The following is a 22019-nucleotide window of genomic DNA, read 5'->3' as shown; positions in this document are numbered from 1 at the left end:
TCCGCTCCCCTCTGGCAACCACCAATTTGTTCTTCATATCTAGAAGTCTGTTTTTGTTGTTTGTTCATTTGCTTTGTTTTGTTTTTAGGTTCCATGTATAAATGAAATTATATATTTGGGGATCCCTGGGTGGCGCAGTGGTTTGGCGCCTGCCTTTGGCCCAGGGCGCGATCCTGGAGACCCGGGATCGAATCCCACGTCGGGCTCCCGGTGCATGGAGCCTGCTTCTCCCTCTGCCTGTGTCTCTGCCTCTCTCTCTCTCACTGTGTGCCTATCATAAATAAATAAAAAAAATTAAAAAAAAAAAGAAATCATATATTTGTTCCTCTCTGAGTTTTTTCAATTAGCATAATCCCTTTAGGTCCATTCATATTATCACAAATGTTGGCCAATGTCCAAGGGATTAGTGTCTGTTTTCTTCTAGAAGTCTTATGGTTTCAGACTTCACAGGTAGGTGTTTAATCCATTTTGAGTTTATGTTTGTGTATGGTATAAGAAAGTAGTCCAGTTTTTTTCTTCTGCATGTAGCTGTCCAGTTTTCCTATCACCATTTATTGAAAAGACTGTCTTTTCCTCATTGTATATTCTTTCCTCCTTTATCATACATTAATTGACCATATAAGTGCAGGTTCATTTCTGGGCTCTCTATCCTCTTTCATTGTGTGTATTTTTGTGTTAGTGCCATATTTTTATTGCTATAACTTTGTATTATAGCTTCAAATCAGGAATTTTGATACTTCAGATTTGTTCTTTCTTAAGAATGCTTTGGCTATTTTAAGGGTCTTTTGTAGTTCCATACAAATTTTAGGATTATATGCTGTAGTTCTGCAAAAAATGCTATTGGTATTTTGATGGAAATTGCATTGAACCTGTAGATTGCTTTGAGTAGTATATCCATTTTAACAATATTCTTCCAATCTGTGAGTGTGGTCTATCTTTTCATTTGTTTTTGTCATCTTCCATTTCTTTCATCGATGTCTTAGGGTTTTCAGGGTATAGGTTTTTCACCTTCTTGGTTAAATTTATTCCTAGGTATTTTAGTCTTGTACAATTTTAAATGGGATAGTTTTAATTTCTCTTTCTGTTATTAATGTATAGAAGTGCAAGAGAGGTCTGCATACAAATTTTGTATCCTCCAACTTTTCTGAATTCTTTTGGTCTAATAATTTTTTGGTGGAGTCTTTAGCTTTTCTACATATAGTATCCTGTCATGCACAAATAGTGACAGTTTTACCTCTTCCTTACCAGTTTGGATGCTTTTTATTTCTTGTCTGATTGCTGTGGCCAGGACTTCCTGTGCTATGTTGAATAAAAGTAGGAAGAGTATACATTCTTGCCTTGTTCTTGATCTTAGAGGAGAAGCTCACTGTGTTTGAATAATGAGTATGATATTAACTGTGGGTTTGTCATATATGTTTTTACTATCTTGAGGTATGTTCTGTCAACACCTACACGTTGAGGGTGTGTGTGTGTGTGTGTGTGTGTGTGTGTGTGTGTGTTTGTTTTGTTTTTGTTTTAAGAGAGAAAGAGAGAGCTGGGGAGGGGATTTTAGGGAAGATAGAGGGAGAGAGACAATCTTAAGCAGACTCCCTGCCCAATGTGGAGCCTGTCAAAAGGCTCAATCTCACAACTCTGAGATCATGACCTTAGCCAAAATCAAGAGTCAGATGCCTAACTGACTGAGCCACCCAGGCACCCCAAGAGTTTTTTAAAATCATGAATGGATATTTAATTTTGTCAAATGCTTTTTCTGTATAAAATGAGTTTAGAAGATTTTTTTTTTCTATTTTGGGGGGGAGGGGATAGTTTGAGAAGGATAGGTATTAATTTTTTAAAAAAATATTTTATTATTTGAGAGAGTAAAAGAATGGGAGAGCACAGAGGGAGAGGGAGAAGCAGACTTCTCACCAAGCAGGGAGCCTGATGCGGAGCTCGATCCCAGGGCCCTGAGATCATGACCTGAGCCAAAGGCAGATGCTTAACAACTGAGCCACCCAGGTGCCTCTTAACTCTTCTTTAATGTTTGGTAGAATTCACCTGTGAAGACATCTGGTTCTGAACTTTTGTTCATTGGAAGTATATTACCAATTCAGTTTTTTTTACCAGTAATCAATCTGTTTCTATTTTTTAAAGATTTTATTTATTTACTCATGAGAGATGCAGAGAGAGAGAGGGAGACGGAGACATAGGCAGAGACAGAGGCAGAGGGAGAAGCAGGCTCCGTGCAAGGAGCCCAATGCAGGACTCGATCCCGGGACTCCAGGATCACACCCTGGGCTAAAGGCAGGCGCCAAACCACTGAGCCACCCAGGGATTCCCTGTTTCAATTTTCTATTTATTCCTAATTCTGTCTTGGAAGATTGTATGTTTCTAATTTATCTATTTCTTCTAGATTGTCCAATTTGTTAGCAAACAATTTTTTGTGGTATTGGTTGTTCTCTTTCATTTCTGACTTTGTTTGAATCTTCTCTTTGAGTGTTGCTAAGGGTTTATCATTTTGTTTATCTTGTTTTTTTTATCTTTTGAAACCAGCTCTTGGTTTCATTGATCTTTTCTATTGTTTTTAGCCTTTACTTCATTTATTTCTACTTTGGTTTCTATTTTTCCCCCTTCTACTAATTTGGGGCTTTGTTTGTTCTTTTCCAGTTCCTTTAGGCAGAGAGTTAGATTGTTGAGGTTTCTCTTGTTGCCTTAGGAAGGCCTATATCAATATAAACTTCCGTATTAGCACTGCTTTTGCTGTGGTCCAAAGATTTTGGACTATTGTTTCCATTTTAATTAATCTCCAGATATTTTTTTAATTTCCTCTTTTGATTTCTTTGACTTACTGGTCGTTTAGTAGCCTGTTTTTTTGTTTTTAGTAACCTGGTGTTTAGCCTTCACATGTTTGTGTTTTTTTTTTTTTTTTTTTTTTTTTTTTCCAAGTTCTTTTTTCCTGTAATTGATTTCTAGTTTCATACCACTGTGGGCAGAAGAGCTGTTGGATATGATTTCAGTCTTATATTTATTGAGATTGGTTTTGTGGTCTGCCATGTGATCTGTCTTAGAAGCATTCCATGTACACTTGAAAAGAATGTGTTTTCTGTGTTTGGGTAAAATATTCTGTATGTATCTGTGAAATCCTTCTACTCTAATGTGTTATTCAAAGGCACGGTTTCCTTTTTTTTTTTTTTTTTTTTTTTTTCTAAAGATTTTATTTATTCATGAGAGACACAGAGAGAATGGCAGAGACACAGGCAGAGGGAGAAGCAGGCTTCATGCAGGGAGCCCGATGTGGGACTTGATCCTGGGGCTCCATGATCGCACCCTGGGCTGAAGGCAGGCGCTAAACTGCTGAGCCACCCTGGGATCCCCAAAGGCACTGTTTCTTTACTTATTTTCTGTCCTGATGATTTATCCATTGATATATGTAGGGTGTAAAATTATCCTACTGTTACTGTCAAGTTCTCCTTTTATGTCTGTTAATATTTGTTTTGTATATCTAAGTACTTCTATGCTAGTGCATAAATACTTACAATTATTATACCCTCTTGTTGGATTAATCCCTTTATCCTTATGTAATACACTTTTTGTCTCTTGTTGCAGCCTTTGTCTTAAAGTCTATTTTGTCCGATATAAGTATTACTATCCTGGCTTTTTTTTTTTTTTTCACATCCATTTGCATGGAATATTTTTCTCCATCCTTTCTCTTTTAATCTCTTTTGTGTCCTTAGGTCTGAAATAAGTCTCTTGTAGTCAGCATATAGATGGGACTTGGTTTTTTGTTTTTGTTCAATCCATTCAGTTACTGTGTGTCTTTTGATGGGAGTGTTTAGTCTCTTTACACTTTAATTATTGATAAGTATGTGCTTATTGCCATTTTTTAAATTGTTTTCTAATTTTTGGAGCTCTCTTCCTTATTTTGCTCTTTTCCTTTGCAACTGATGCCTTCCTTTGGTATTTATACTTGGATTCCTTTCTCTTTATTTTCTGTGCATCTATTATAGGTTTTGGGTTTCTAGTTACCATGAGGCTTATCTATAACATCTTAAGTATAATATTTTAGATATAACTGATTTTACTACATATGCCTTTTAAATATTTTTTTTTAATTTTTATTTATTTATGATAGTCACAGAGAGAGAGAGAGAAGCAGAGACACAGGCCGAGGGAGAAGCAGGCTCCATGCACCGGGAGCCTGACGTGGGATTCGATCCCGGGTCTCTAGGATCGCGCCCTGGGCCAAAGGCAGGCGCCAAACCGCTGCGCCACCCAGGGATCCCTACATATGCCTTTTAATCCTCATACTAGCTTTATAAGTGATTGATCTACTACCTTTACTATATGTTTACTTTTACCCAAGAACCTTTTGTCTTTCACAGTTTTCTTCTAATAATGGCCTTTTCTACTTAAAGAAGTCCCTTTTTGAGTTTTTCTTGTTTGAGGCTCTCTTTGCTTTCTGCACCTGAGTATCTGTTTCCTTCCCAGGTTAGGGGAGTTTTCACCTATTGTTTCTTCAAATAGGTTTATTGTCCCTTTCTCTCTCCCTTCTTCTGCGTCCCTTATAATGCAAATGTTACATTAGTATGCTTGAAGAAAAGCCTTTATTTCTCCATATAGAAAGATAACTTTGCTGGATACATTATTCTTGGTTGGCAATTTTCTTTCAACACTTTGAGTAGTTATTTCATTCTCTCTTGCTCTGTAGAGTTTCTGCTGAAAAATATGTTGATGGTCTAATTGGGGGTTCCTTTTTAGGTTACAATCTTTTCTCCCTACCCTTTCCCCTGGCTCTGGTTGCTTTTAGCATTTTCTGTTTATCTTTGATTTTTTGACATGTTCATTATAATTAGAGTAGGTCTCTCTTTTAAGTTTTCAGTTAAATTTGTTAGTGTTAATATACAGTGAATATTAGTTTCAGGTGTACAACGTAGTGATTCAACGCTTCCATAGAATATACAGTGCTCATCACAACAAGAGCACTCTATAATCTCCATCACCTATTTAACCCATTCCCCAACCCACTCTCCTTCTGGTAACCATCAGTTTAACTTAACAACCTTTTAAGAGCAAAAATGCCTTTATTAGCTGTCAAAATCCCTGCAGAGGTTTCAGTACTCCAAACAAGCACAAAGCAGAAAAGAACAACATTGAATTGGGTTATAAGATCTGGTGAACTTTGCTCTTATCTGCCTTTAACCCTAGCCAGCACCACTCAGTGCCAAGAATACACTAGTCTGTGATTTTTTTTTTTTTTCCTTCAAGAAGAAAAAAATAGCATGGTATGCCTTTAATATTCTGAACTTTTAGTATGCTTCTCTATAGATTGGGTTTTTTCTTTTTTCAAGTTTTTCTTTAAATTCCAGTTAACAATCAGGAACAAGACAGGGATGTCCACTCTCACCACTGCTATTCAACATAGTACTGGAAGTCCTAGCCTCAGCAATCAGACAACAAAAAGACATTAAAGGCATTCAAATTGGCAAAGAAGAAGTCAAACTCTCCCTCTTCGCCGATGACATGATACTCTACATAGAAAACCCAAAAGTCTCCACCCCAAGATTGCTAGAACTCATACAGCAATTCGGTAGCGTGGCAGGATACAAAATCAATGCCCAGAAGTCAGTGGCATTTCTATACACTAACAATGAGACTGAAGAAAGAGAAATTAAGGAGTCAATCCCATTTACAATTGCACCCAAAAGCATAAGATACCTAGGAATAAACCTCACCAAAGATGTAAAGGATCTATACCCTCAAAACTATAGAACACTTCTGAAAGAAATTGAGGAAGACACAAAGAGATGGAAAAATATTCCATGCTCATGGATTGGCAGAATTAATATTGTGAAAATGTCAATGTTACCCAGGGCAATATACACGTTTAATGCAATCCCTATCAAAATACCATGGACTTTCTTCAGAGAGTTAGAACAAATTATTTTAAGATTTGTGTGGAATCAGAAAAGACCCCGAATAGCCAGGGGAATTTTAAAAAAGAAAACCATATCTGGGGGCATCACAATGCCAGATTTCAGGTTGTACTACAAAGCTGTGGTCATCAAGACAGTGTGGTACTGGCACAAAAACAGACACATAGATCAGTGGAACAGAATAGAGAATCCAGAAGTGGACCCTGAACTTTATGGGCAACTAATATTCGATAAAGGAGGAAAGACTATCCATTGGAAGAAAGACAGTCTCTTCAATAAATGGTGCTGGGAAAATTGGACATCCACATGCAGAAGAATGAAACTAGACCACTCTCTTTCACCATACACAAAGATAAACTCAAAATGGATGAAAGATCTAAATGTGAGACAAGATTCCATCAAAATCCTAGAGAAGAACACAGGCAACACCCTTTTTGAACTCGGCCATAGTAACTTCTTGCAAGATACATCCACGAAGGCAAAAGAAACAAAAGCAAAAATGAACTATTGGGACTTCATCAAGATAAGAAGCTTTTGCACAGCAAAGGATACAGTCAACAAAACTCAAAGACAACCTACAGAATGGGAGAAGATATTTGCAAATGACATATCAGATAAAGGGCTAGTTTCCAAGATCTATAAAGAACTTCTTAAACTCAACACCAAAGAAACAAACAATCCAATCATGAAATGGGCAAAAGACATGAACAGAAATCTCACAGAGGAAGACATAGACATGGCCAACATGCATATGAGAAAATGCTCTGCATCACTTGCCATCAGGGAAATACAAATGAAAACTACAATGAGATACCACCTCACACCAGTGAGAATGGGGAAAATTAACAAGGCAGGAAACAACAAATGTTGGAGAGGATGCGGAGAAAAGGGAACCCTCTTACACTGTTGGTGGGAATGTGAACTGGTGCAGCCACTCTGGAAAACTGTGTGGAGGTTCCTCAAACAGTTAAAAATATACCTGCCCTACGACCCAGCAATTGCACTGTTGGGGATTTACCCCAAAGATACAAATGCAATGAAACGCCGGGACACCTGCACCCCGATGTTTCTAGCAGCAATGGCCACGATAGCCAAACTGTGGAAGGAGCCTCGGTGTCCAACGAAAGATGAATGGATAAAGAAGATGTGGTTTATGTATACAATGGAATATTACTCAGCTATTAGAAATGACAAATACCCACCATTTGCTTCAACGTGGATGGAACTGGAGGGTATTATGCTGAGTGAAGTAAGTCAGTCGGAGAAGGACAAACATTATATGTTCTCATTCATTTGGGGAATATAAATAATAGTGAAAGGGAAAATAAGGGAAGGGAGAAGAAATGTGTGGGAAATATCAGAAAGGGAGACAGAACGTAAAGACTGCTAACTCTGGGAAACGAACTAGGGGTGGTAGAAGGGGAGGAGGGCGGGGGGTGGGAGTGAATGGGTGACGGGCACTGGGTGTTATTCTGTATGTTAGTAAATTGAACACCAATAAAAAAAAAATAAATAAAAAAATAAAAAATAAATAAATTCCAGTTAACATATAGTGTATTGGTCTCAGGTGTAGAATTTATTTATTTATTTATTTATTTATTTATTTATTTATTTATTTATTTAAAAGATTTTATTTATTCATGAAAGACACACACACACATAGAGAGGCATAGACACACAGAGAGAGAAGCAGGCTCCATGCAGGGAGGCCAACGTGGGACTCGGTCCCAGGAATCCAGGATCATGCCCTGGGCCAAAGGCAGGCGATAAATCACTGAGCCACCCAGGGATCTCCCTCAGGTGTAGAATTTAGCTATTCATCACTTACATAAAAGACCTACTGCTTATCACAAATGCCTTCCTTATTACCTATTACCCATTTAACCCATCCCACTGCCCTCATTTTGTTCTCTATAGTTGAGAGTCTGTTCTCTGGTTTGCCTCTCTTTCCCGTCACCCCATATTCTATGTGTTTTGTTTCTTAGATTCCACATATGAGTGAAATAATATGGTATTTAGCTTTCTCTGACTTATTTCACTTAGCATAATACTTCCTAGATCCAACCATGTCACTGCAAATAGGAAGATTTCAATCTTTTTTATGGCTAAGTAATTATATATATATATACACACACACATACACACACACACACACACACACAAAATCACATCTTTATCCATTCATCAGTTGATAGACATTTGGGCTCTTCCTATAATTTGGCGATTTGCTGATAATGCGCTATAAACATCCAGATGCATGTATCCCTTTGAATCAGTATTTGTGTATCCTTTGGGTAAATATCTAGTAGTGTGATTCCTGGATTGTAGGATAGTTCTATTTTTAACTTTCTGAGGAACCTCCATACTGTTTTCCAGAGTGGCTGTACCAGTTTGCATTCCCACCAACAGTGCATGAAGGTTCCTTCTGCTCCACATCCTTGCCTGTTTCCTGTGTTGTTAATTTTAGCCATTCTGACAGGTGTGAGGTGATCTCTCATTGTTGTTTTTATTTGTATTTCCCTGATGGTAAGTTATGTTGAGCATCTTTTCATGTGTCTTTTAGCCATCTGGATGTCTTCTTTGGAAATAATGTTTTCTGCCCATTTTTAAACTGGATTATTTGTTTTTCAGGTGCTGAGTTTGAATAGTTCTTTTTTTTTAATAATAAATTTATTTTTTATTGGTGTTCAATTTGCCAACATACAGAATAACACCCAGTGCTCATCCCGTCAAGTGCCCACCTCAGTGCCTGCCACCCAGTCACGCCCACCCCCCACTCTCTTCCCCTTCCACCACCCCTAGTTCATTTCCCAGAGTTAGGAGTCTTCCATGTTCTGTCTCCCTTTCTGATATTTGAATAGTTCTTTATAGATTTTTGAATACTAACCCTTTATCAGATATGTCATTTGCAAATATCTTCTCCCATTCCATAGGTTACCCATTAGTTTTGTTGACTGTTTCATTTTCAGTGCAGAAACTTTTTATCTTTATGATATCCCAATAGTTTATTTTTATTTTTGTTTCCCTTTCCTCAGGAGATATATCTATAAGAAGTTGCTGCAGCCAATGTCAGAGGTTACTGCCTGTGTTCTCCTCTAGGATTTTGATGTTTCCTATCTCACATTTAGGTCTTTGATCCATTTTGAATTTATTTTTGCGTATGTTGTAAGAAAGAGGTCTAGTTTCATCCTTTTTACATGTTCAGTTTTCCCAACACCATTTGTTGAAGAAATGGTCTTTTTTTTCCTTTGGATATTCCTTCCTGCTTTGTCAATGACTAGTTGACCCTATGGTTACAGAGTAGGTCTCTTTTTTTCATTGAGAATATAGAGTGATCTATTAGCTTGGTAAACTTGGATATCTAAGTCTTTCCCAGGTTTGGGAAATTTTTAGCTATATAAGGAAACTCCTGTACTTTTTTCCCTTTCTTCTCCCTCTCTAGTACTAATTACTCTAATGTCTGTGTGGTTGATGGATTCCCATAGATCACCTGGGCTTTCTTTGCTCTTTTTCATTCTTTTCTTTGCTTTCCTCTGATTTGGTTATTTGGAAGTTCCTATCCTCTTGCTTATTTATTCTGTTATCCTATTTTGTTTTTGTTTTTTGTTTTTTTTAAATTTTTATTTATTTACGATAGTCAGAGAGAGAGAGAGAGAGAGAGAGGCAGAGACATAGGCAGAGGGAGAAGCAGGCTCCATGCACCGGGAGCCCGACGTGGGATTTGATCCCGGGTCTCCAGGATTGCACCCTGAGCCAAAGGCAGGCGCTAAACCGTTGCGCCACCCAGGGATCCTCTCTGTTATCCTTTTTGTTTTTTGAAAATTTTTCCCATTTCATTCATTGAATTCTTCAACTCTAGATTTTCTATTCGGTCCTTTTTTTTTTTTTTTTTTATGATTCCTCTTTATTAAATGCCTCATTCTGTTTATGTATTCCTGATTTCATTAGGTTATTTTTCTGAGTTTTCTTATAGCTCATAGAATATCTCAAAACAGCTATTTTGAATTATTTATGAGCTAGATTATGAAATTCTATGTCACTGAGTTCTTTTATTAGAGGATTATTATCTTTATATGATGACTTGTTTCCCTCATTTATCATGCCCTTCAGAGCTTTGCATTGATGTTTTTACAATTGAAGTAGCAGAAGTCCTCAAATCTTTACTAGTTAGCTTCAGAAGGGATATATTGTCTGTTGAACCTGTTATACCTGGAATTTTCTCTAACCTTGTTTGAATACACCTGCTCTATACTTCTTAGTCCCACTTATAGCAGAATTCTTAAGCTTTTTGGTCTTCTCTGGTTCTTAAAACTCACCAGGTTAGCTGTTGGAAACCTCCCCTGTGTTTGCCAGAAGGTGGCACTACCACTCAAGTTTGTGGTTTTTCCCTTGTCCACAAAATGGTCTTATTTTTCTGAGTCTCCATTTACTGGAGCTCACTCTGATGACTGCACTCAGGAGTACACACAAAGAGCTGGCTTCAGAGTGAAGTTTAGCACTCTGGGTGTTGGGGGTTGCCTGTGGACTGAGTTGGAAATCCTCAAGTGAGATTCTTCCGGAGGGTTATTCTCTTTTTAGCCTCCTTTGATGTCCTTTTCAAAGAACATCTGGATACAAAGAGTCTCTTTCTTGATCTCTTGCTTTCCCCCAATTATGGAGGTTGCATCTCAGTACTCTTGGTGCTGCTGGAGAGAAATGGGTTTTTCCATCAGTGTGCTGCCCAGCTAGGGTACCTGGACACTCCCCACTCTCCTTTACAGTTGACGGAGAAGTCACCACTAGCTAGTTTAGCCCCATGCTGTATTGCCTTGGGAGGCCTGCACTGGCAAAATTCTTATCTTCTTCAGCTCATTCAAATTTATAATTAAAAAAAAATCCAGTAGTATGTTAGAATCTTACCCTTAGGAAAGCTGGACTTCTACAGAGTCTCTTGCCTGAGGGCATCTGTCCTGCCAGCACTCTCCAAATTTTACCTGAGAGGAGTTGGGGGCAGTTTCTCCAGCTCCTGCTGGCACCACAGCCTATACTGATCCTGCGGGTTCCACAGCCTGTACAAAATAGCTTGTTTGTCTATTACCAGATGGAATGAGATTTCTCCCAGGTCCTTTGGCATTTGGTGCCAGATCCTACAACTTGCAAATGGCACTTTTGTTCACAGATGGATGCCTAATTAGTTGTTTTTAAAAGGACAAAGGTGAGGGACCTCTTATACCACTACATTGCTGATGTCACTCCTGTTTCCAGTTTTGTGGGTTTTTTTTTTTTTTAAGATTTTATTATTCATGAGAGACACAGAGAGAGAGGCAGAAACACAGGCAGAGGGAGAAGCAGGCTCCCTCCAGGGAGCCTGATGCAGGATTTGATCTCAAGGCCCTGGGATCAGGATCTGGGCCAAAGGCAGATGCACAACCATTGAGCCCCTCAGGTGCCCCCCTGTTTCTAGTTTTCTTGATCAGGATTTTCCCCTTATGAGAGTCAGCCTGCTTTATTTTTAGTTTTGTTTTTATAAGAGATTAAATTTTTATTTTTGTGTAATTTAAAACATAGAAAACAATCTTAAAAGGAATTTCACAAGGAAGCTAAGAACTAGCACAAATTTAAGTCAGTTGGTTTAAACATACATGAAAAAGAATTTATATCATGAATAAGAAAAAAGGGCAAAAGAACACTCTCCCCCAATACATTTAATGGAAGAAAAGTAGATAGTTTCATGAAAGAGGTATCTTAACTCATTTGCTTGGAGGGACCTGGGAGGAGGAGGCTAAGGAGTGTGGCGCCACTCCGAAGGAGTGAAAAGTAGAGAGGAAAGACCCTGTCAGTGGTCTCTGAGGGAAGGGAAGCCACCTGAAAGATCTGCACCACCAAAGAAATAGCAAAGGGAGCCATATGTCCTCTCTAGCCTAGCCAACTCCTTCCCACCAAGCAAAGTCATATCCTTTATTCTGTGGGATGGCTTCCCAATTAATCCTTTTACTTGGAACATACTTTAAAACTGGAAGCACTGAAGAATTTTTATCCCTAGCCTCAGACATTTCAGTGGGAGTGATATATTCAGTGATATTTTTTATCATACAATTAAATTTAAGAGAGCTCTTCAAGCCATTTCCTAATGTGTAATATATGCTTTACATTTTATGATCACACAAAATCTGGTACTTGTTCAAGATTTTTTTTTTTTTCTTTACCCAGAGATCTTTATTTAGAGACTTGGCCACCTCCTCTTTTGTGAAAGAGAAGAAAGGCATTGCCAAGCTTGCTAGCTCAGAGCAGTCCACATTTTACTTCTGTGGAGCCGAAAACACAGGACAAGTTCTTCATAAAATATTTGAGGTATGCTAAAAAGAAAAGTCCAGAGACTTTTCTCCTTCACACTTGCCTTATTAGGAAATATTTTTCTTTTTTTTTTTAAACATTTTATTTATTTATTCATGAGAGAGAGAGAGAGAGAGAGAATGAGAGAGGAAGAGACACAGGCAGAGGGAGAAGCAGGCTCCATGCAGGGAGTCCGACATGGGACTCGACCCTGGGTCTCCAGGATCAAGCCCTGGGCCAAAGGCAGGCACTAAACCGCTGAGCCACCCAGGGATCCCCAGGAAATATTTTTCATAAATAGTAGCAGTACAATAAAATACTTCGCAATCATTAGAGAGGTAGCTCTACAGATACTGATGTGGAAAAATGTGCAAGCTATATAGCTAAATGGGGTGAAATGAGAGTTGCAAAATAGAATGTACTGAAGTATCCCATTTTTATATAAACTTAGTTTATGTTTAGATAATAAAAATTGGGGGGAAATGCACCAAATCTTGAAAGAGGTAATCACTGAAAGATGAGATTACATGACATTCCTACTTGTCATGTTTCCTATTTTTATGATTGACTGTTACTTACCTTTTTCTTAAAACCAGAAAAATAACAATAAAAATAGCCAATCAAGTCTTCCTCCCACTGTCTACTTTCCCCTAGCTCTTTAGGATATAGTAATCAGGTCATAGAAATTCAATCATTTCAATATTACCTTCAAATGTCTATTTTCAAAACCATATTCCCTCAGCAGATCAACCATCAAAATCATTGTTAGTCTGATGAAAAGTATGCAGTTTATTTATTAACAGCATATTCCATTAAAAAAAAAAATCCAGAGACTGTCCTGGTCTCTGCAGGGTACCTCAGATCCTCCTCAGCAAGAGCAGTTCCAGCCTGCCTCTGACAACCTAAGCAGTGGTTTCTCCTGTCCCTTCTAAATTTCTCTGAAATTATTCATATCCCTTACCTATTCCCTTCTTATGCCTCAGTTCATTCCTATAACCATCCAATATTTGGTTTCTCTCCCAAAGACCATCATGACAGTACATGATGGGTTTTCCGGAGCAGTTCCATTTTATTATATATTTTTATTCAATAATGGTGATTCATCAAACAGGTGATTTACTTTTGGACCATTAAAAGACTGCATATAAATAAGTTCATAACTCAACCAAAATCCATCATATGATTGTGTTTTTCAATTACAGGTAATGAAAGTAGGGTTTTAGTACTGAGGGCACTATGGAATTGGTTCCCTTGATAATTGTTAATGACCTTTGCATTGTCTCTTCTTATCTTCATTCACCTTTAACTCCTTTACAGCATTTAGAACTGCTAATATTTTTTTTTCTTAATTCCTCTTGTATTCTCTTCTCTCCATCATCCCCCCCCCCCCCCCCCCCCCCCACACACACACACTACCACTTCTTTCCTTGGATCTCCTAGATTGGTTAAGGAAAGGTACTCAGGTTAGTTATTTTCAACTACCCCTTCTACCCACCTCCAGCACCTGAGCACCACATCCAGTCAATCCTCAAACCCTACCCTTTCCCCAAATATGTCTAGCAACTTTCTTTGCTTTCTTCCATCTTATCTGGTACTGCCCTTGCTCAGACCCACATTCCTTGCCACTGTGCCTCCAGTCTTTCTTTGGTGAGTCCTAAAATTGTGTCATTCAATAAGTCAGAATAGTTATTTAACACTCAGAGAAAGTGGTACCTCTCATCTAGAGCTGAACAGAGTAAGTAGAAAGACAGTCAAGTAGACAGGTGAGTTATCCAATCTCAACAATTATATAAAGATTGAAGATTTGGGTCAATAGGCAGAACTGGTTTGAGCAGTAAGGAATATATGACAAGTTTCCCAGAGGCCGGTTCCAGAACCTCACAGCAACCAGCCTTTCTGGCGTGCTAATTGGACTGACCCATGAGGTACCCCCCCCCCCCTTTTTTTTTTTTTTTTTCAATGGATATGACTGAACAAGTTAGAGTTAAGTCATTATTAGAACTGTCCTATGGCCTTTGTTTGGACTGAGAAGCAACTCTTGTTTCCTCAGAATTGGGTAATACTCTTACGAAACATATTTAGAAAATAATATTTTAGATGGCAATACATACTGTCTCCACAATTGTAGCAAACATTGTCCAACTGTCTGTCAGTGTCATTCAGACAGGACACTTAACATAAACAAACTGGGGTAAGGGTTGAGGTGCAGGGGAACAATGTGCATTTCCTCATCTGGTCTGTGAAAGGTTCACTGGTCAGTTGTCTGCATTCTCAGTATGCTACTTTCTTTTATTTAGCCACACCGTTAATTGAGTTGGTCATGAGGGGAGTAGGGAATAACTTCTCTACCCTATAACTTCTCTACCCTCTACCCTGCGTTCCACAATACACAGGACAGTCAACTCCCATATAACAAAGGATTATCTAATCCAAAATATAAATAGTGACAACGTTGAAAAACCCTGACTCAAGCGTTAATTAGTAATCCTGTATCTAAAACTGTATGAACACTTCTCTAAGGTTGCTCTGGCATCGAGTAAATTTTGATCTGCATGGCTACTTTGAATATTGGAGTAGAATAACTAAACCCTAACATCTTAATTTTTTTAAACCTTAACATATTTAAAGGAAAGAAGCTTAAAGATCATAGAACTTCCACCCTGCCACCCACCTGCTTATAGATGAGCAACCCTATAGGGTAAAAAGATTTAATTTCTTGGCACTTCAGTTTTCTCATTTGCAAAATGGGGGTGCTAACTTTTGCACTAATTACGCAACACTTTTTGAGGCCCAAACAGGAAAACTTAGGTGAAAGTATTTTTTTTTTTTTAATTTATTTATGATAGTCACACACACACACAGAGAGAGAGAGAGAGAGAGAGAGAGAGAGAGAGGCAGAGACACCGGCAGAGGGAGAAGCAGGCTCCATGCACCGGGAGCCCGACGTGGGATTTGATCCCGGGTCTCCAGGATCGCGCCCCGGGCCAAAGGCAGGCGCCAAACCGCTGTGCCACCCAGGGATCCCAGGTGAAAGTATTTTGTAAAATGAAAAGATATCTAGATATCTATATCTATATATGTATGTAGGGTTTATTACTCTGACCACAAAGACGCATATCAAACCAAGATTAAATTCATTATTGGAATAGGTTTTCTGTTTTTGTTGTTGCTGTTGTTGTTTTACTCAAATTCCATACAAATCTTTTAAGCTCTTTTTTAACCTAAATACCAGGCTACACAGTAAGAAGGAAATTGAAAACCTGAAGAAAACTTAGTCCCCACCCTCAAGGTGTTCACAGTCAAGTTGATACAATTTAGAGTAATTAACTCATTCTATTCAAAATATATACTGAAGTAAAAAGAAGTTCTACAACCATAAAGACGGTAATTTTATCACAATAATCTTAAATATGAGGATAGCCTATATTTGCACAATCCAAAATGAACAATTAACAAAATCATCTTTAATAATATGCAGAGATAATTAGTGTTCATAGTAATGACCAAAGGAACAAAAATCCCAAACTCTTGGAATTATAAATGTAAACATTAGATGATCAGTATAATTTTGGTATAGTCTCTTCATTGATTTCTGAAATAGTTGAAAATGGGAATCTAACAATTAAATGGGTCAGTTCATTTTCAGAAGAAAATAGATGATCATCTCAAAAGGGTAGATGTTCTTTTTCTTAGCACAAGGCTAAATCCTTTCATAACTGCTTCCATTACAACTCGTGGCATATAGTACAATCTCTTGGAAGCATTGTTGAAATTCAGAATGCCATCTCCTTGAAATTTGGATTCAGTAAGTCTATGGTGGGGCTTGAGCATTTGTATTTCTAACAAGCTCGCAAGTGATGCTGATGCTGCCTGTCTTGGCTCACACTGAGTAGCGGCATTGGCTTAAATCACTTGACAAAACCAGAGAGCCAGGACAAAGGCAAATATTGTGTAAAAATAGTTCCAAACCCAAAATAGCATGCAATTACATCATGTTCTTAGAGTGCAGTTACCAAGGAACAGAATGGAAATATTTATCCTCGGAGAGCAGAAACCTATCACAAAAGCAAATGAGTCCCTTTCTAAGCAAGAAAAATAGAAGGAGGAAGTTTAAAAGTAGAACTGAGCTGTGGCAAACCTGAAGCATGGCCTTTAAATGTTACAATGAGACAGAAGATGTACTATAATTTCATTTTGTTACCTGTTAGATGTCTGAATTTTTAGATAGTTTCTGCATAGCTTTTTTCCTTTGAGTCCTATCACTCTTTTGATGAAGTTTCTCTGAAAATGTCCCCCATTGGCCCTTTATCAAAGATTAAAATGCTAGAGCTTAATCAATTGGTCTTTTTAAATCTTAGCTTACTTTTTATTAAGGAGGAAGTGGTTAGCTACATTATGAAATGACATGAATACAACTTTCAGGAACGCAGAGGACTCTGTTCATAGGAATTAATTAGAATCGAGTTTGGGGCATCCCCGGTGGCCCAGCGGTTTAGCGCCACCTTCAGCCCGGGGTGTGATCCTGGAGACCCAGGATCTAGTCTCACATTGGGCTCTCTGCATGGGACCTGTTTCTCCCTCTGCCTGTGTCTGTCTCTCATTAATAAATAAATAAAATCTTTAAAAAAAGAAAAAAATTGAGTTTGTGCCATAGGCATTAGAGGCTGCTTAGTTCAGAAAATCATGTTTTGACTTCATATTCTATAACTTACACACAAAATGACACAGGAACACCCTGCTGGGGCTAATGAGCTGGGGAAATGGAACACTGATGGAGATTTTCTGAGATCACCGAGAGTGACCAAAAGAGGAACAAGCTCTTGCTCTGAGCAAGGATTCTCACCAGATAGAGGTGGAGATGGGGAAGATAAGAATTGCCCTATTGTTGAGTTTTTCAATCTCAACTTCTAAGCCTAAAATGATGTCCTAGGCAGTGGTTCTCAAACTTGAGCTTGAAGACCGAGGGCTTTTGTTAAAGGGATTGACTCCCTGGTTTCAACCCTACGGACTGATCCAGTACATTTGAGAGGAGGCCTTAAGTCTTTGAACAATTGAGTGCAATACTGTCCAAAGGCTTGTCTAAGATTCTACTGCATGTAAGCATCAGTAGAACACACCTTGAGAAACTGGGAGCTTGCGATTAAGAATCCCTGTAACAGCAAATGTGCTGACAGATGTGGCACATCGCTCAGATGTGTGGGAATGGAGAACTATAGCTGTTAAGAGAAAATAGAGCTCGAAAATAGGAAAGGTGTTAGATTTAACATTTTTTTCAACTGAGATCAAGTAAAAGTCTGGACTACTAGTCTGTGTTAAATAGTTAGGCCTGTTCCTGGCTGCATTCCTCACTACACACTTCAGTGCTATGAAAGGCCTTCGACACTTGGTGTTAAGATTTATCCTGGACACCATTAGGTAGTGATATAGGAGACAGTGAAGAAGGGACTTTAGCTGTTGTGGAGGTATCAGTATTTAAATCAAGTCGGCTCATTGTTCCCCAGCTGAGTGTTACAATTAATCTACCTAGTATGATTATTATTTTTATTTTTAAAAATCTGAACTAAGCACAAAACCAACTTATCTTGGCTTCATTCATCTATAGTGCAAATAGAATGTTATAAATGGGTACGATAAAACACACATGATTCAAAATTTTAAAAATTTGGGACACCTGGGTGGACCAGTCAGTTAAGTGTTTGACACTTGACCTCAGCTCAGGTCTTGATCTCAGGGTAGTAAGTTCAGGCCTCATGTTTGGCTCCACAGAGGGTGTGCAGCCTACTAAAAAAAATAATCTTAAATGCCTTAAAAATTTTTTTTATAGAAATGAAGATTATGCAGCAGCATCTTTTGGGAATGACTTGCACACAGGACCTCTGTATGTCATGTAGGAAAATGCCTAGCATGGGTGGCAAAACATCTGGTGGGAAAACCCAACCACCCTGGCGTCACCCTGACTTAGTCTGCTACCAGAAAGATGTGGAAGAGGCAAGGGTGAATGACACACTGAAACTGTGTGCAGGAGGCAAAGCAACCTGGGCCAGAGACTCTGTATTGTCCCACCATGAGAGACACTAATCTCTTATGGCTGGGAGAATGGGAAGTGAAAATATGTCCTTCACACATACCATCCTGTGTTGTAAGGGATTTCCTGCTAGCCTGAAACCCAGTACTAGCCTCTTCCAAAACTCCTGCAAAGGACAATTTCAAGAATAATTCTTCTCATTTAAAAGTAATTGTTGAAAAAATAAATAAATAAATAAAATTAAAAATTAAAAAATAAAAATAAATAAAAAGTAATTGTTGGTCAGAAAGGAATCAACAGTTTCAAAAAAAGATAAAAGAAAAAAAGCATGAACAACAAATCACAGATGAAGATCTCTCATCAGAAAAAAGTCACCCAAAACATAAAAATTTAGGACAATCCTATTCTCACATATTTTAAATATTTTAATAAGTTATTAGAACTTGGTTACAAGTTACTACTCACAAAACAAGTGGCCAAAACAGAGAAAGGCTCAGGAACATAAGTTCTGGTTTAAAAAAAATGAGATCTCTGTCAAAAGTGAGGTGACACACAGAAGAGCAAAATCAAAGAAGGGTGTTTCAGCTGTTTCTGTAGGACAAAGCAACCCAAATCTCTGAAGCTTAGAACCACAACAAAATAATGCTTTTGTGAATCTGCAGTTTTGGCTGGGCTCAAGAGAGATGGCTTCTCTCTTCTCAATGAGGCTCAGACACTCGAACTGGAGAATCCACCTCCAAGTGGGTCACTCACTCACGTGGCTGGCAAGCTGGTACTAGCTGGAGGTAGAAAACTAAGCCAGGGCTGTTGGCTGTTGGCTGCATGTGTCTCTCCACAGGACTGCTCGGACCTACAGACTACAGGTGTCCACCTCTGAGTAGCCATGTTCTAAAGGCAAGTACTTGGATGCCTGGGTGGCTCAGTGGTTGCATGTCTGCCTTTGGGTCAGGTTGTGATCCCAAGGTCCTAGGATGGAGTCCTGCATTGGGCTCCCCACAGGGAGCCTGCTTCTCCCTCTGCTTATGTCTCTGCCTCTCTGTGTCTCTCATGAATAAATGAATGAAATTAAAAAAAATAAAATTTAAAAATAATAACAAAAATTTTTAAAATAAAAGCAAGTAGTTGAGGGTCAGAAAGTGGAAGCTGTTGGTCGCTTAAGGCAGGGTCCTAAAACTTGCAGTGTTACTTCTTAATCTTTTATTGGTCAAAATACAGCTACCCCATGAACAGCAGGGGTTTGGACTACATGGGTCCATTTACATGTGGATTTTTTTGATACAGTATAGTATTGTAAATGCATTTTCTCCCACTCATGAATTTTTTTAAAATATTTTATTTATTTATTCACAAGAGACATAGAGGGAGAAGCAGACTCCATGCAGGGAGCCTGAGGTGGGACTCGATCCTGGGTCTCCAGGATAACTCCCTGGGCTAAAGGCGCTAAACCGCTGAGCCACGTGGGCTACCCCACTTATGAGTTTTTAAATATTTTCTTTCCTCTAGCTTACTTTGTCATAAGAATACAGGATATAGTACAAATACGTTATTGGTAAGGAGCCTGATAAAGAGTAGGCTGTTAGTAGTTAAGTTTTGGGGGAGTCAAGAGTAACATGTGAATCTTCTACTGTGTGGGAGGTTGGTGTCAGAGCATGTAATTATTATAAACTATTCTGTAACCCTTATTTCCACAACTTGAATTTACATTTTTTTAAAAATTCAAGTGAAATTCAGATAACATAAAAATGATTTTAAAGTATATGAGTTAGTAACATTGAGTACATTCAAAATGTTGTACAACCAACTCCTCTATCTAGTTCTTTTTTTTTTATTTTAAAGATTTTATTTATTCATTAGAGACCCACACAGAGAGAGAGGCAGAGATACAGGCAGAGGGAGAAGCAAGCTCCCTGCAGGGAGCCCGACGTGGGTCACGTCCTGAGCTGAAGGTGGTGCTAAACCGCTGAGCCACTTGGGCTGCCCTCTATCTAGTTCTAATATGTTTTCATCACCCCAAAAGGAAACCCTGTACTCACGACACACACCGTCTTCCCCCAGCCCTCTGCAACCACCAGTCTGCTCTATGGATTTACCTATTCTGGATATTTCCTGTAAAAGGAATCCTACAGTATGTGACCTTTGTGTCTGCTTTCATGTGGAATAATGCTTTTGAGATTCATTCATGCTGTAGTTTGTATTAGTACTTCATTATTTTCTGTTACTGAATAATATTCTACTGTATATCTCAATGTTTATCCATTCATCCATTGATGGATTTTTAGTTGTTTCCATCTTTTGGCTATTATGAATAATGCTGCTGTGAACATGCATATACACGCTTGTCTGAGTAGCTGTTTTCAGTTAGAATTCAATTGCTGAGTCACATGGTAATTCTATGTTTAACTCTTTAAGGAACTACCCAATTATTTTCCACCGCAGCTGTACCATTTTACGTTTCACCAATAATGTACAAGCAATGTAATGTAATCTACATTCATACTAACACTTGTTCTTTGCTTTTTTAAAAAAATGTATAGTCATTCTAGTGGGAATGAAGTGGTACCTCATTGTGATTTTGATTTGCATTTACCTATGACTAATGCTGTTAAGCGTCTTTCATATGATTGTTGGCTATCACGTACCTTCTTTGAGAAAATAGCTATTCAAGTCATTTGCTCATTTTTGTTGTTGAATTGTAATTCATATGGATTATATTGAGGATTAGTTTTTCCCATTTTTGCCAAAAAAGGGGCATTGGAATTTTGATAGGGATTGTATTGAGTCTGTAGATTGTTTTTCATAGTACTGCTATCCTAAAAGATTATATCTGCCAATTCATGAATATAATTTCAATTTTTTTGTCTTCATTTCAGTGATGTTGTATAGTTTTCAGTGTACAAATATTTCATTTAAGTTTATTCCTAGGTATTCTATTCTTTGGATGCTATTGTACATTTAATTGTTTTCTTAATTTTCTTTTCTGATTGTTCTTTACTAGTGTATTGTCAGCACACGGCAGATTTCTTTTTGTGTTAATCTTATACACTGCAACTTTGCTAAATTTATTTATTAGTTCTAATACTAATTTTTTTCTGGCTGTTTGTGTATTCTTTGGGATTTTCCATTCATAGGATCATGTCATCTGCAAATAGAGATAAATTGATTCTTCCCAATTTGGATGCCTTTCCACTCTTTTTCTTGCCTAATTGTTCTTGGCAAGAACTACCAGTACAATGTTGAATAACAGTGGTGAAATCATGCATCCTTGTCTTGTTCCTGATCTTAGGGGGAAACTTCAGTCTTTGACCATTGAGTATGAATAGCTTTGATGTTTTACATAAATCATCATGAGGAAGTTCTTTCCCATCCCAGTTTTCTGAGTGTTATTATGCAAGTGCATTAGATATGTTCAAAAGCTTTTTCTGCACCAATTGAGATGATTGTGTTAGGTAATTTTTTTCTACTAAATTTTTTTTTTTTTTTTTTTTGTAATGTTGAACCATCTTTGCATCCTGGAATAAATCCTATTTGGTACTGCAAAATCCTTTTATTATGCTGTTGGATTACTGTGCAAGTACTTCGTGGAGAATTTGTGCATCTATACTTTATTATGTATTTATTTATTTATTTATTTATTTATTTATTTATTTATTTATTTATTAAAAGATTTTTGTTTATTCATGAGAGACACAGAGAGAGGGAGAGGCAGAGACACAGGCAGAGGGAGAAGCAGGCTCCATGCAGGGAGCCCGATGTGGGACTCAATCCCAGAT

General features: G+C 38.0%; 1 long non-coding RNA gene across 1 annotated transcript in view; it reads left to right on the top strand.

The window, feature by feature from the left end:
- LOC102153480 overlaps nucleotides 1–17250 on the top strand; it is a 37626-nt gene extending 20376 nt beyond the window's left edge. The window contains exons 3-4 of the long non-coding RNA XR_005366297.1: nucleotides 12102–12242; nucleotides 17155–17250. This is a non-coding gene — a long non-coding RNA (uncharacterized LOC102153480). The remainder of the gene's footprint in view (nucleotides 1–12101; nucleotides 12243–17154) is intronic.
- The last annotated feature ends 4769 nt before the right edge of the window (nucleotides 17251–22019 follow it).

The sequence above is a fragment of the Canis lupus genome, chromosome 10, assembly GCF_011100685.1.
Source record: "Canis lupus familiaris isolate Mischka breed German Shepherd chromosome 10, alternate assembly UU_Cfam_GSD_1.0, whole genome shotgun sequence".
Taxonomy (NCBI): domain Eukaryota; kingdom Metazoa; phylum Chordata; class Mammalia; order Carnivora; family Canidae; genus Canis; species Canis lupus.
The sequence above is the reverse complement of the archived record's forward strand: the minus strand, read 5'-3'. Positions and strand labels throughout refer to the sequence as shown.